The sequence below is a fragment of the Poecile atricapillus genome, chromosome 6 (genome assembly GCF_030490865.1).
Source record: "Poecile atricapillus isolate bPoeAtr1 chromosome 6, bPoeAtr1.hap1, whole genome shotgun sequence".
NCBI lineage: Eukaryota > Metazoa > Chordata > Aves > Passeriformes > Paridae > Poecile > Poecile atricapillus.
In genome coordinates this window covers 3,195,256-3,209,541 of record NC_081254.1, presented here as the reverse complement: position 1 = coordinate 3,209,541, position 14,286 = coordinate 3,195,256, and positions in this window count along the sequence as shown.

The window sequence follows — 14,286 nt, the reverse complement described above, 5'->3', positions numbered from 1 at the left end:
CTGGGTTCCTGAGAAAACCACGTTAATAAATATTAAAATTTGAAGGAGGAAGGTGGAAAAAGAAAAGAAAAAAAAAAAAGAATGTTAACTTTTCTTTTGCTGGAATGTTAAAAGCGTTGGCTATTCCAAACAAGGCTACTGAGAAACACCTAAAGGTGTCTCTACTGCTTCTCTCCAAAAGAGATTTCAGCTTTGCCCTTGCAGCAAGTATTTTTCATTCTGGTCATCCTGCCCTTATTGATGAAAAAAGTACAGTCAACTATCAAAAAATTACTACTTGAAGTATATTACTTGTGTCACCAGAGACACGGTTCAGAGCTCTCTCTTATCTCCTGGTTTCATTGCTTTCTGGACGCGTATTTGAGCCTCTGCCCAGTCAGACTACTGACACTGGTGTTATCTGTGCTTTCTGAAGAGCTGTTGTGATATCTGTCCAGACTGCATTGATTAAGGGATGTCTGGACTTGAACACGATTACATTAAGGTAGATAATGGTCCTAATGAAGAACGGATTTTATTGCTCTGGACATTTCTTTCCCTTCCCTGTCTCCTTCCTTACAAGGCAGGATGTGCATTCCATTTATTTTTTACTGAAAAATAACAACTTGGTTTTGTAACTGAAATATGGTTTGAAGCCACAGAAAAGTGTTAAATGGTTAAAAAGACACTTGCTAAAACTAGATCATTCAGTCTACAATTGAAATAGCACATATCAAACTACTGATTTTTTTAGTTGAAACAGTTTAGGAGCCTATGGCACTCATATCTAAGGAATATCACCGGTTTTAGAACATTACCTGAAAAATCACCACTCAACAATGCATTGACTATTTTGCTCTTTAATCTAGCATTATGCACATTACCTCTTCTAAGCATCACAGGCATATCAGATGTTTACACTCAGAGACAGGAAAAACTGCACCTCCAATCTTGAAATGTGGGAACTTGTTCACTGGCCGTGCAGAGTAGTCATGGAAGGAAAGGGAAGAACCATGAATTGCTTCTCAGGTTACACCTAAATAATAAAGAGTAAATCCCAAACCAATGGTGGGTCAAACATGCACACCCAGGGCTTTTAAGCTCCCTCTTGTTCTATACTTAGGAACAGCTGTCCATATGCATACAGAGTATGTTTCCCAAAAATATGTGCTGATCAAGTTCCTAACTACAGGACATTAACAAACACTCTTATAAAACTTCCTGTTTGCATAAAGTAGAAAACATACTATTTCAACTTTATGGCCCATAAACAAAAAAAAACCAAAACATACTTTTGCTTTGAGGCCAAGAGAACTGTTTCTTCATTGACAAGAGACTGAAACCATCATGTATTTCCAAATTAATGTAACAATGTCCAGAGCTAAAGCACACCAAATGTGGAAGAAAAATTGTTTTCTGTTTTGAACTGCAAAAGCATTGTACGATCTTTATCACAGGCAAATATTCCAAAGAAATAGTTTTAACAAAAGAAATAGTTTCTTAAGTTGCCTAAGAAACTATCAAGCTTCTCAGCTGCTGGTCATATGCAACTGTTTTCATACAACTTGGAGTTTCACATGACGAAAAAAAGGAAGCACTCAAAGATCATATGAAAGGAATTTTAGCTTGAAAATATTATTTTAAAGGTTCTCAAGAACTTTCCTGCTTCCTGTTTGGAGACCAAGATGACAAATGATGTAGACTATTTTCTACAGCTCCAGTGGCAGACATCCTTGCTCAGTTTCTGCTGAATACAATCATTGCACATTTTGAAAAGATGACATTGAGGTTAGATGGGGTTAATCTCATGTATTACATGCCAAGCCACTGCACAGATATCCTGACCTGGAAGTAGAGAGCCAGTGTCCAATACTTGTAACAACTTCTCTAATTAAAAATTAGCAAAAACACTTTTTTGGACAGTCAAATGTTTTCTTGAATCTTACTGAAGTTAACAAATGTGCCAAATTTTTGCCATTTAAGGCAGGGGAATGCTGTTAAGCTTAAGTATGGACTGGCCTGAATTTCTCCTGCATACACTGGTCTGACAGAGCTGAGGACCAGCCCCAGCAGTGCCACCGTCTCAGTCACCACAGTGGGATGCCCAGGGCTTTGCCAGTGCAGGATCCATTAACCTGTGCAGGTTCTGGGAAAGACTAATGGAGACCCATGGAGAAGAAACCAAAAGAAATCTGCAAATTCATAATTAACCTTTCTGATTAAACATTGAAAATTGTTCCTGCAGAAAGAAGTTGTGCTATAAATAGTCACATTGCTATTTTTTAATCAATTTTCCTAAAACCTTGATTTCTAAGCTTTTCTGTTAGAGCAGGAAAGCCTGTCCAGAACTGTGCACGTAAGAATTTGCTGTAAAGCACTACAAGGCTTGATTTGGTTGGGCTTTTTTACAAGCCTTGCCATTTGTGAGACTTCACAAATATACCCAGAAGTGGTGACTTGATTACTTAAGCATCCCTTTTCTCTCCTTCCCAAGTTGAGAGTCACAACTTCAAGCCCTGCAGCTCAAGAAGAGAGCTCAGTGCATGGAAAATAAGCTTTTTTGTCTTTACTCTGGTCCAATCATGCCCCAGAAATCCCAAGTCTTCTGTAGACAGCAGTGATTGTTCTTTTGTCAGGCAATGCCCCTTCCTGACCAGCTCTCAGCACAGCAGAATAAAGCAGCTGCTTCACGTTACACTGTTAAAATTAAGGCACTTTCCTCCCACTTCCACTGCACAGCAGTGTCTCAAGTGCACACTCCACACAGCATTGGAACATGCTTCTCTGCTTGGACATCTCTTAGAGACATCTTCAGTCTGGGGAAAACAGCTTCGCTTGCTGATCAGGACAGCACACAGGGAATGGCCTGAGCTTTGTTTTACACCAGCTGAGGGCTACTGTAGGGCAGTCAGATATATTTCTACTGCAATGTACTTCAAACACAGTCTGAAATTAGTACCAACCTGGAATTGTTACTTTATTTCCAAGATACATGTGTTTAATTAAACTTATTTTCTTGTACCTTACTAGATAATTGCAAAGACCTAAGTTTACATTGTATGTTTGAATTTTTAATAGTTATCAAATATATATCATTTACAGCTCTCCAGTTTGCACTGACCAGCATTTCATGGGGAACATTTTATTCTCTGTCAGGCCTCATCCAGGTTCCCTAGTAAATCTAAGAACCAGGTAATATAAAGGAAATTAATTCACAGAGATAGTTTCTGGACAATATACCAAACACCAAACCCCCCCATCTTCAGCACTGTCCTGGTTACTGACACCCCTTGTACACTCTCTTTAAGCAGTTCATTTGTATAAGTAAGTTTAGGCCAGGTTTCAGATCCAGCTCCATCCCACACAGAATTACTAAAGGAAGATGTCGTGCAGGACTCCTTAGGACAATCAAACAGGCAACATTTATAGCACCAGCACCCAAATATCCCGCTGGGATCAAGAGAAACTAAATCTGCTTGCAGCAGGGCACATGTGCTTGAGCTTCTCAGTGCTTCACATCATGATCCTTCTCTGTTTCTCAAAGCAGTGTTAGAGATCCTTGCACTGCACGGCTCGACAGCCAGAGCCATTTTCAACAGACATTGGCTCATTCCTTTGAACTACAGCTGCCTGTGGCCCTCCAGAGCAGCTTGGAAACCAGCAATTATTTCAGGCATATTTTTAAGTCATGACCCACGAGTGATCAGCAAGGAGGATCATCCCTTGTCCCTGCCTGGCACACCTGGAGGCAGTGGGCACAGGACATCCAGTGTGTCTGAGCCATCACACGGTGGCTTCTCACTCTGCCAGTAATTTCGCTCTGCACATACATGCAAAAGGGCCATTTTTAGGGAAAACTGGATGGCTGGGACTGAGGCAACCACTGACCTAAACAATCCTGGCTGTGCAGCCGTAAGCCTTTGTAAGCAGGTGGGTCTGGCAAAAGAAATCTGGTTCATGCCTTTCACCCACATCTACAGATTCCTAACATTTCATCCATGAGCTCTGGAGCCTCTTCTCTATCCAGGAGGGACACAGATTCCTACATGTGTACATTTAGGACAATGCATTTTTTATTAAAACCAACAAGATCACATTCCTTTACTGAGAAAAAAATACATGAAAAAGACAACTATTTTGTCCCTTAAAATGCATAAAAAGATGATTTTCTCTTCTACCAGCTCAAATCCAAGTCTCAAGACGTGACAAGTGAAAAATGCACACAATCTTTATTTTTAATAAAGTACTTTTCACCAAGAAAATATGAAATATGGAATGACTGGCAAAAGAGCATGAATCAGCTTGATGTCAAACTTCAGAAAACCTTTATTTTACATTTTAGCAAGAGTTAATTAGAATTGGATAGGTAACTGGACAGTCAACAACAAAATGGTCACCACTTGAGACTTATCTGAAACTCAGTCTACTTTCACATCTGTGAGCTGCTTCCCTCACTTCCAGAGGGAACAAAAGGAGTCATGACAGGTGCAAACCATGGGAGCCTCAAATCCTGGCAATGTACCAAAAGCACAGGGTACCTGAGCCGTTCAGCCTCTTTGCACAGAGCCTGTGTGGGTAACTACAGAAAATGCAGGCTGGCTGTGTCTATGGAGAAGAAATAATTAACAGGCAGGTCGTGAAAAAGCCTCTGGCTTTCTGAGTGATTCTGTACCTAGTGTGAAGCAGGGACATGAAGGAAGCAATGCAGTACATGAGTGGGACTGTTCTTGCCTGAACCAGTACAAGAACACAGAGACTCATCTAAACACAAAAACCTGATAAACTTGGGAACTGAAAAAAAGCACAGCCCTCCAGCAGGTAACTAACAATACACTCTAAGCTTTGAAAACTGTAAAGAATTACTGGCTTACAGCATTCTTCTGTTTTAAATCAAGCAGGACTGGGATGCAAGTCTGCCAGCGTGCCTAACAAGAGCTCCAGATTCTGGCCTGAAGTAAGGCCTTTGGAGTATAGTTACAGCAAGTCACAAGGCAGCTGTACCCTCACAGTCCCGATTTGAAAGAAACACAGCATTTTATGCAGAGAACAGACAATGGGTAAATGCTTCTCATTCGGGGATGGGGAGGTGCAGGTGAGCCTGAAAAGGCCAAAGGCACAGGTAAACCCTGAGCTCTGACTAGACTCATGCACCCTTCTGGTGCAAACAGTACTAGACACGAGTGTCCCACAGCCTGGCACTGGGGAGCTGCTGCTGGGCTGCTGCCACACCTGAGCCCCAAGCCCAAGGGCGCTCTGCCCTGCCAGCAGCCACTCCGTGTGGAGGGAGCAGGCAGCAGCCAAAGAGCAGCAGCCCCTCCGAGGCAGCACAGCCCCAGAGGGGGCTCCTCCCGTCACACTGCTGCCCCAGCCAGCGGGGAGGAGGCACCAAGGACGCTCCTCTGGCACAAGGGGGGTTAAGCTGCCTCACCAGGCAGGAAGGCGAGGCACCAGCGAGCTCTGCTACAGATTCAGCCCTGCAGTAGTGCTGATCCATTTAGCTGTGTTGGGAAATCCATAAACACCCTATGCAGTTTATTCTGCTATATTAGAACATCCTTCAAATAGACATTGAAAACAGATGTTGATTAAGACAGATTTTTAAGGTTCTGGTGGCATTTGTCTTTTTAAGATGGTTTACATTAAATCTAATCTCCATAATTACTCAGATATCTATTTTAAAGTCAGCAGCTAAGCAAAAAAAAAAAAAATCCAAAAAACAACCATGCACAAAGAACCAACAACAAAACCCCTTAAAAAAATCAACCAACCAACCAAAAAAAAAAAAACTACCACCACATTTTTCTTTGTTTTGCAAATAATAAAGTATAAAGAACCTTAATCTTGTCAGGCCTTCCACTCATGAGCAAAGCCTGGTTCTGGAGACAGAGTGATCCGATTCCTGACCTTATCAACACCAGAGGGGCCCTATTATTAACTTTGAGGATGGTCTAACAGGGAAGAGTACCAGCTGCAGCTCCAGGAGCCAGCTGCATGGGCAACCCAGAGAGACCCAAGTCTGCTGTTCTGAGAAACTCCTGAGAAACAATGGCTCACTCACCTGCAGCACCAAACAGAGAGCACGGCCAGCCTCAGCAGAATCAAAAGATAAATGATGGTGCTTTGCAAGTCAATGTTACAGTCTGTTTAATAGTCTCTTGTCCAGCAGAGAGTTGTTGATGGCAGACAAGTTTAGGCTTTCTCTCCAATCCTCATGTCATGTAAAACTCAAACTGGCACCAGTCTGACCAAGCACCAAATAGCACGTGGACCTGAACTGGTGCAGAGTGTTGCTGTACACCTGGACAGCAACTCTCGCACCTGGCTCTTCTGACACACATTCTATGCTGTTGCGATCAGCACAACACCCACAGAATAATAGATAGATGCCAAGTGATATTTTCCCTCCTACAGAGCATTTTTAACAAAGAAATTCAAAGAGAGACTTCTAAAAGAGTCCCTGAAAAGCATCCAAAATCCAAGGCAATGCTTCCACTAACCCTTGATTTATATTATTTAATCCCTTTCAGCAAGAAGGATAAATTGCAACAAAGTCACACTTCAGTTATTTTCAGGGCTAGTTGTTCAAGATTATCAGAACAGTAAGGTTATAAATATACACCCTATGAAGGGAAGCATCAGAAAGAAAGATGAGCAAGTGTTTTTCTCTAAGGCTTACCAGTTGTTCAAATGCAAAAATGAGTATATTTTTTCCAGATTGCAAGGTAAGTGCATCTTTGGACACAGCATTTTATTGACAGAGAAAGCTTTGACAAAGACTGCACACTGAAGAGTATATAATTTTCTAATACTCACTGCTTTGCTAATCTCCATCAACTTAATGCTTCAGTATTCAAATTTTCATTTAAAGTGGCAAATTTCTCGTCCTTTTGGTTGAAGGGAAGAAGAGAAAGATGCATTCTTTGCTAAAGCAACAGCGATGCTAATGCAAAACTCTTTTCATAAAATATTCAGATTTTTCCCATGCTTTAAAAAAATGGAAATACTTAATTGACCATGTGGCAATCAGACTGAATGAATGTCAGACTGCCAAAACATATATGATAAAAAGCCTACCATGGGTCAAAGGCTGTCAGATGGCTGATCTCTTTCCCCTGTACTTCCTGTTATTTTATCTGCAGGGAAAATACACAGAAGGACGTGGTCCACTTTTATTCTCTGAACTTCATTCGTTCAGTCCTGTATTAGTTGAAATCATTCAAGGCTTGATTGCAATCCTGCATGGATGAAGTTCACCACCATCGTCTTATTTCTTTATTTCCCTTCTCAGGTAGAACAGCAGTACCTGGTGTAATCCTCCCAGAGGTTCCACATGCAGGCCCCTGTTCCAAAAGCTCTGGCTGAAACACTCCTAAAAGCTGTTGGCACTTACAAAGCACATGGAAGCAAATGAAAAGCAACTGAAGTGCTGCTGCCCTGATGATGTCCCTGCTTTTGTCAAGAGCTACAGCAAAATAAAAATCCCTAAGTAAGTTGACCAACTTTTATCTCTTGCATCTCCAAAGATATTTTTGACAGCACAACATAAAATATATACACCACAGTTTTTTGCAACTGAAAAAGAAAAGTAGAAAACTGAAAAAGAAACACTTAAAATTGCCATGACATCACCACTCCTTCCTTTGAAACCCACTGAGATGCACCAGGAGTTAAAATACAGTGTAGAACAGCAGCACAAACAACCGCTCAGTGAGGACAAGAGAAGGGGTGTATCCTCCCAGAATTCAGAAACAGACCTCCAGGAATCAATACTCAGCCTCAAAATTGAAAGTCTACCTCTTCACTCATCTGCTGTTCCCACCTGGGCACTTCAGAGCCGTGATCTAACAACGCCACCAGCCCCACCAGTCTGCCCTTCCAAAGCACTCACAGACTGCCATGCCTAGGGCCCAGCTCCATGCTTCAGTGTGCAGCTCAGCTGTCATTTGTAGTGTAATTCTGGTGGATCCACAAGTACACAAGCCCAGCTCCATGCTTCAGTGTGCAGCTCAGCTGTCATTTGTAGTGTAATTCTGGTGGATCCACAAGTACACTTGCAGGACAGAAATGCAACAGTAGAACCACAACTTCAGACTCCGCAGCCATTAAATTTTACAAGAAGCAGTAATAGAGTGGGACATTTTCTCTAATAGATTATGGACAAATTTAGACATCTATCACTGGAATAATTACAAGAAATGTCTAAAAATTAATTACATCTGTATCCATCAGCATATTTATGCCAACACTATAACCATGTGGTATCTAAGCATCTCACAGAATTTACAACCAGAGGAGAACATTAGTATCATCTTCTCAGGCTTGCTGAATAATACAGGTCATAAAACTATACAGGAATTTCTACATTAAGCTTGATGCTGACAAAGTCTTGTCTTCCTATTAAAAAACTAACAGTTTAATACTGAGCAAAGAACTGTTAAAAACACCCTTAAAAATAACTTTTTCCCTTAACTGGGAAAATGCTTTCCCTACTATGTGCAAATTTCAGCAGTTTCAGCATCATGAACGCAGCTCAAAAACTCCTCCAAGTTCTGTATGGATATATGCACTTAAACACTAAGGTTGACGAGCGAAGGGAGCATACTAACTGTACTGAATAATGAAGAACTTGGGAAGACAAACATTTATTCGGGAGAAACAAGGTCCCTTTGCAAGTTTGAGCACCAAAGGTAAAGAAGGAAAATTTGTCGTCTCTGTGGCGGCTGAGAAGCATAAAGCAGCAACTACAGAAAAGCACAGGAGAGCACAATGCCCCAGTGAGAATGGAAGATGAAATGAAAATAAGGACCTGTCAGCTGTTACAGCTTTTAGTGCTGTGCCAAAGTGCCTTTAGAACTTGCCTTGCACACAAGGCACCTGGAGCCTTATGGGAAAATGTATCTCAAAAGAGGCATCCCAAATTGTATGAGAGAACAAAACTTACTACTGCTTTTGGCTAGGAACCCAAAATCAGAACTGGGATTTATATTTGTCACTGTCAAGTGATACATGCCAAGGTGCAACACAACTGAAACATACCTGTTACGTGTCTGGACCCATTTTTATAGTGCCAAGGAAAACCCTTCTGTACTGTAAGTAGAAAGCACACACCCCAAATCTCACTGGACCTGTAAGTACCAGTATAAATTGTGAAAAAAGTATAAACTTTTTGGCTTTTTGTGAAAATTGTGAAAAAGTATAAACTTTCCACTAAAGAACATGCTGGATATGATTTATTAAGTTTATTAATTTAGGGATAGAAGAAACTGCCTTAGTTACTGTTCTAAAAAACAAAATCATTAGCACTGCAGTGAGAAAAAGAAGGAACACCTGCCTTTCCTGCTTATGCAGAGAGCCTGAGTTGGATTTTCCCTCTCAAACACCTTCCTTCCAATTCCACATCTCTCATGCAGGGCAGAACTGACTGAACCCAAACAACTGGCCTCTGTACCTTGTCCCTTCCTTCCTTTCACTGAGCATGTCAAGACCTCTGGATGGTGAAGAGCACGGCAACTCCTGATTAGTGAGGTCTTTTATCAGCTGAAGAGAAAAACAGACAACATTTGGGGCTCTTCCACACAATTAGACTTTGGTGAGATAGGGACCTAGGATTCATAAAATCATGGATGGTTTGCAACTTGCTCAGTGACTTCACTGCTTTCAGTTCAAAGTCAGTATACCGAGATCATAAATTTCAGCTTCATCTGCTGCTTTTAATGATGCCCTTTGAAGACATCCATACCTGTCTGTACCCGACAATAATTTCTGCTGCGTACTAGTTGCAGTACCAATAATTATGCTCTTGAGAATGATTTCATTCTTCTTACTGATTAATATTATGAGGAATTATTCGATCCCATTGAGAATATTTTGGACATGAGGTACTAAAGAATCACTGCTTAAATAAACAACATTTTCCAAGAATAATTAGCTTTGTATTTGCTATCAGATAATGGCAAAGCACTAAAAAGTAATGACATTTAAAATGTACTGTTCCCCTCCTTCAGGATTTCCTGGAAATGACCTTGTAAGCCAAAGTACTTTTTGTGGGGAAACCTGAGTGGTACAAGATGGCAGTTTACATCTGGCCAGTGTGTGACTGGCAGCTGTTGTTAAAGCACACAGAATCCCTGATTTAGCAAGGGCTGGCAGCTCCATTCCCTAAGCTCCAAGGTACACTTTGTGGGGATGGCTTCCCAGCTCACGTTCCATTATTTGCACACGACACATGCTGAGTACACACTGCATGATGGAAGCAGGCTGAGTTGATGATATTTGTCCCCTTCACCTACAGTGCACTTAGGGACATAAAGATGGCCCTTGTTTTTTTTTCCCAAATTGCATCACAAATTGTATAGATATTTAAGGTGTTCTACTAAATAAGGCAGGGCAGGACTAACTGAGAAAGGAGAGAATTCAAGTCAATGAAATAGTCCTAGCCAATAAAAGCATTAATTCAGGTACTCTAAATGGCATAACAATGCCCTTCCTCACATCAGTAAAGCAGTGATAGCAGAAAAACAAGCAAACTGACATTACTGCTTTGGATGAATATTTCAGTGGCCATCTTGGGAAAAATCCATCCCCATGGAAAGATTTATTTTCAAAGACTACAGTGCACTATACTGAATCAATCTGACTCAAGTTTTGCTGCCCTGGAATAAGAGCACCAGCTCATGAGCTACTCCAAAGCAGCACAAGTCTGCAATCGCTGGAAACAAACCTTGGGAAAGGCTCTCCCCGCTTCTGTGGCTACACCCATGTCACACCGCTTCTCATCCCTAAGAGCACCAAGACTTGAGCTGAATCAGCAGCACTTGAGCACACAGCTCCTAAGGGACACACACACACAAACATCAAGATCAGATCACAAGGAGCAATGTCTGCAGGAACAGGACTACACTTTCCTTTATTTTGCAGAAGAGTTTGACTAGGACTGCACAACTGCTCCCCACCCAAACACTTATAGCCAAATAACTTTGTTATCCTACAGCTGCTGCTTGATTGTTTGATACAAATGTCCAGTGCCTTCTTAGGACCGACTTATTAGCAGCAATTAGTCAGGTATTTGAAAAAAACTTGCTAGCAATCCTAGTGCAGTTTCCAAACTCATTCTGCAATGTTAGAGCACTAAAGTGCTGGGTCCTGCTACTTCTCCTATTAAACATGAACAGGGAAAGCTGTGAGGCTGGGCACACTGAAGCTCTACTAGAATGTGGCTGGCACTGTGACACACACCATGTGAACACCCCTTCTCATTGCCTCAAGTGTGATGCTGATCTTCCTAAGAACACCTGCCCCAATAAAAAGGCAGCCATTTATTACTCTCTGAAGTGCAACAAATCAAACTTTGGCTGGTATTACAAGAGCTTGCCCTGACAAAGAGTTTTACACTTCCCTTTTGATAGGTCTAGTACACAATCATCATACAGAAAGAACATTTTTTGTTGACATGAAAAAAAACCCTAAAGTATTATTGTAACTTGTGAAACAAGTAAAAACCACTGGAGCACAGAGCAACTTCGATGTAGAAAAAGAGGATTTTTTTTTTTTTAATTTTCGTTTTTTGGTCTACTATATAAAAAAAATAAATGTGACCTAATCACTTCAGGGGCCTTTCAAACCCTTTTGGCCTTTTTTTTTTATTTTCTCAAGGATTTGAGTGAATAGCTAAACTTTAAGACATGAAATCTTACAAAGAAAGGGTGAGGGAAGAAAGCAACATGGAAAAAAGGGAGGAAAAAAGCAGGACACATAGGAGCTGGCAGGTAAATGATTTAACATGACTTCAGACAAGAATTTCCATCGTCCCCATAGTCTGCAATCCTTTGAGTATAAGAAGCACAGACTAAAAAGAGGCCACGCTTTGTGCACTCTCGCACCAGCCACCACAGGGATTATTTGACCTCATACTGCAAACGAAACTGTCTTTATCACATCAAATTTGGTTACTGAAAGCTGAAATCTTAACTCTGGAAAAAAAGCAGCAGATATTCTCATAATTTCAGTGCATATTTTGCTTCTCAGCTAGTAAAATTAAGGAAAAAAACAAACAAACCCCCAAATGCCAATGACAAATGTCCCTAAAAAGCATCATCTACTTCCCCAGTGCTCCATCCCCTTTACAAAACCATGCTGCCAACAGTAACGACCTCTACAAAACATAACCTGTATTTTTATCCATGGTAGCCAATACTCTTCTGTACAATCACTAAGCCATTGCCCAAGCTGATGGGAGGTAAAGGATTTCATACTACATTTTATATTCTTTCTACTGAATTTATATAAAAATAAATTTGTCAAAAGGTACTGTTAAACAGACTTAATAAGAAAAAGACTGAATATAGAAAGCAAATTTAAATTCAAAATCTTTACTAGTGATTTAATTAATTCAGAGGCTTGATTGAGCACTCAGATCTCCAACACGTGTTTATAGCTCAGACAGGCTTTTGTTAAACACAATTTTCATTCCACCTAAGTCAATTTTAGGGAGAGCCACTACTAAGTATTAAATTTTAAGTAAAAACTTCCTTTAAAAACTCAGACTCTTTTGAAGAAAAGCCTTCATCACAGTATATTAATTTAAAATTTTCAGAAATTGTAATAAATGCAACTCTAACACAAAATGCCAGGTTAAAAAAAAATATAAATTTCCACTACCAACTATATTTGCATTGCAGTTTGAAGTGGAAAAACAACCTGCAAAATACTTCCTATATATTGCCTTGTTTCCTCCCTCTGAAGTTTCAGGAAAGAAAGAAAATACTGCCTCCCTAATGTTTCCCCTTTTTTTTCTTTACTCAGTGTACACAAGAAGGTAAAGTAAAAATCACAGTATGTCAAGCAAACATTTTCACAAGTTGCATAGTAGAAGTTTATAGTGGTGATCCTCATTTGCTTTATGTCAATTTTTCCCTTGGTGTTTTCACTGGAGGAAAAAAAAAAAAAACTGCAGAGGAAATAGAATGCAAAAATACAGAGACTTGCCAAATTTAGCTGTTTGAACTGCAAGGGTTCAGTAACTACAGCTGAAAAGTGAATAAGTGAACTCCATTGTTCCTTTTTTAATTTCTGGAAACCCATATTGCACTATCCTTGGATATCAAGTAACATGGGGCTCTGGCTTACTATGTAAAACAACTGTTCTGTTATTCAGGAAGATCTCAGTGTCTTCAGCTACATAAAGAGCTGCTCACTATTACCTAAGTTTCTTGAATAAATATTTGTATTCAGGTTTCCTTTCATGCCCACTTCCAAATGCAAAAGCTAAGCTTTTGTTCTAAGTTCACAGGACAGCTGTTGAGCAAGGGATCAGTGCTTGGTATGAGGACACAGCATTTTTGAATCATCTGTGTAAAGAGAAGTTAATCCCTTGTTCACTGGGAGAACTGTAGCAATCTCCAGTCTGTAGGAAAAACAGGCTCTGGGTTTAGGGCTTGCTTGGGGAGGCAGGGGGGTGTGTCTTCAGGAAAATTAATTACACATTTGTACACTTGAAAAAACAAAGTCAGCAGGTGGGACATTATAAGGAAGCTGGATGAAAGAATGCCAAGATGAAATACCAGCATTTAAAAAAATTCTTTCTTTGGAAAATTACAGTGTCTTCCCCCTCACTTCTGAAAGAGAACATCCATCCATTCCACACAGAAATTCAGGTGTCTGCCCAGTTCTGTGTGGATGCCTTGCTAGAGCCACTCTCACTGGGCTCTCAACTGGATAGCTGGGTAAAGCTGAATCACCCCCATGAAATTACAGTTTTGGAACTCAGAATAATTCTAACAACTCCCATGACTAAAACAAACTGCTTTTATGAAGAGATATGGAATATAACAAGGCCAGAACAAACAAAGCCATTTTTAAGACTTGACATCAAAAACCTTTGATAAGTTGCTTTATTCTGCCAGCGGAGTTTTTCACCCATCATCAGCCTACACAAGAAATAAGATGTTGTACTGCCTTTCTCTTAACATACAAAATGCAAAGGATGTGGATTATGTGAGACATTAATTCTCTCTATCAATAGAAAACTTCAGAGACAACAGAAAAAGCATTTTCAATTCACAGACTGAAGTGTTGAGTAATGTACAGAACATGAGAGGAAATGACTGTTCTCTGCTCCAAAACAAGAACCAAGAGTCATGTAAAATTAGCAGCAACAAACTTATTTCCAGAATATAGACTTCTACTGTGGAAGTGCTTGTAGATGTACAATGGCTCAAAAAGAACTGGAAAAATCCAGTGGGAAAAGTCAAAGAAAGCACTTTAGGATCAGAAAGGTCCTAAGCCCACAGCCCTGGGCTCAGTGAGCAT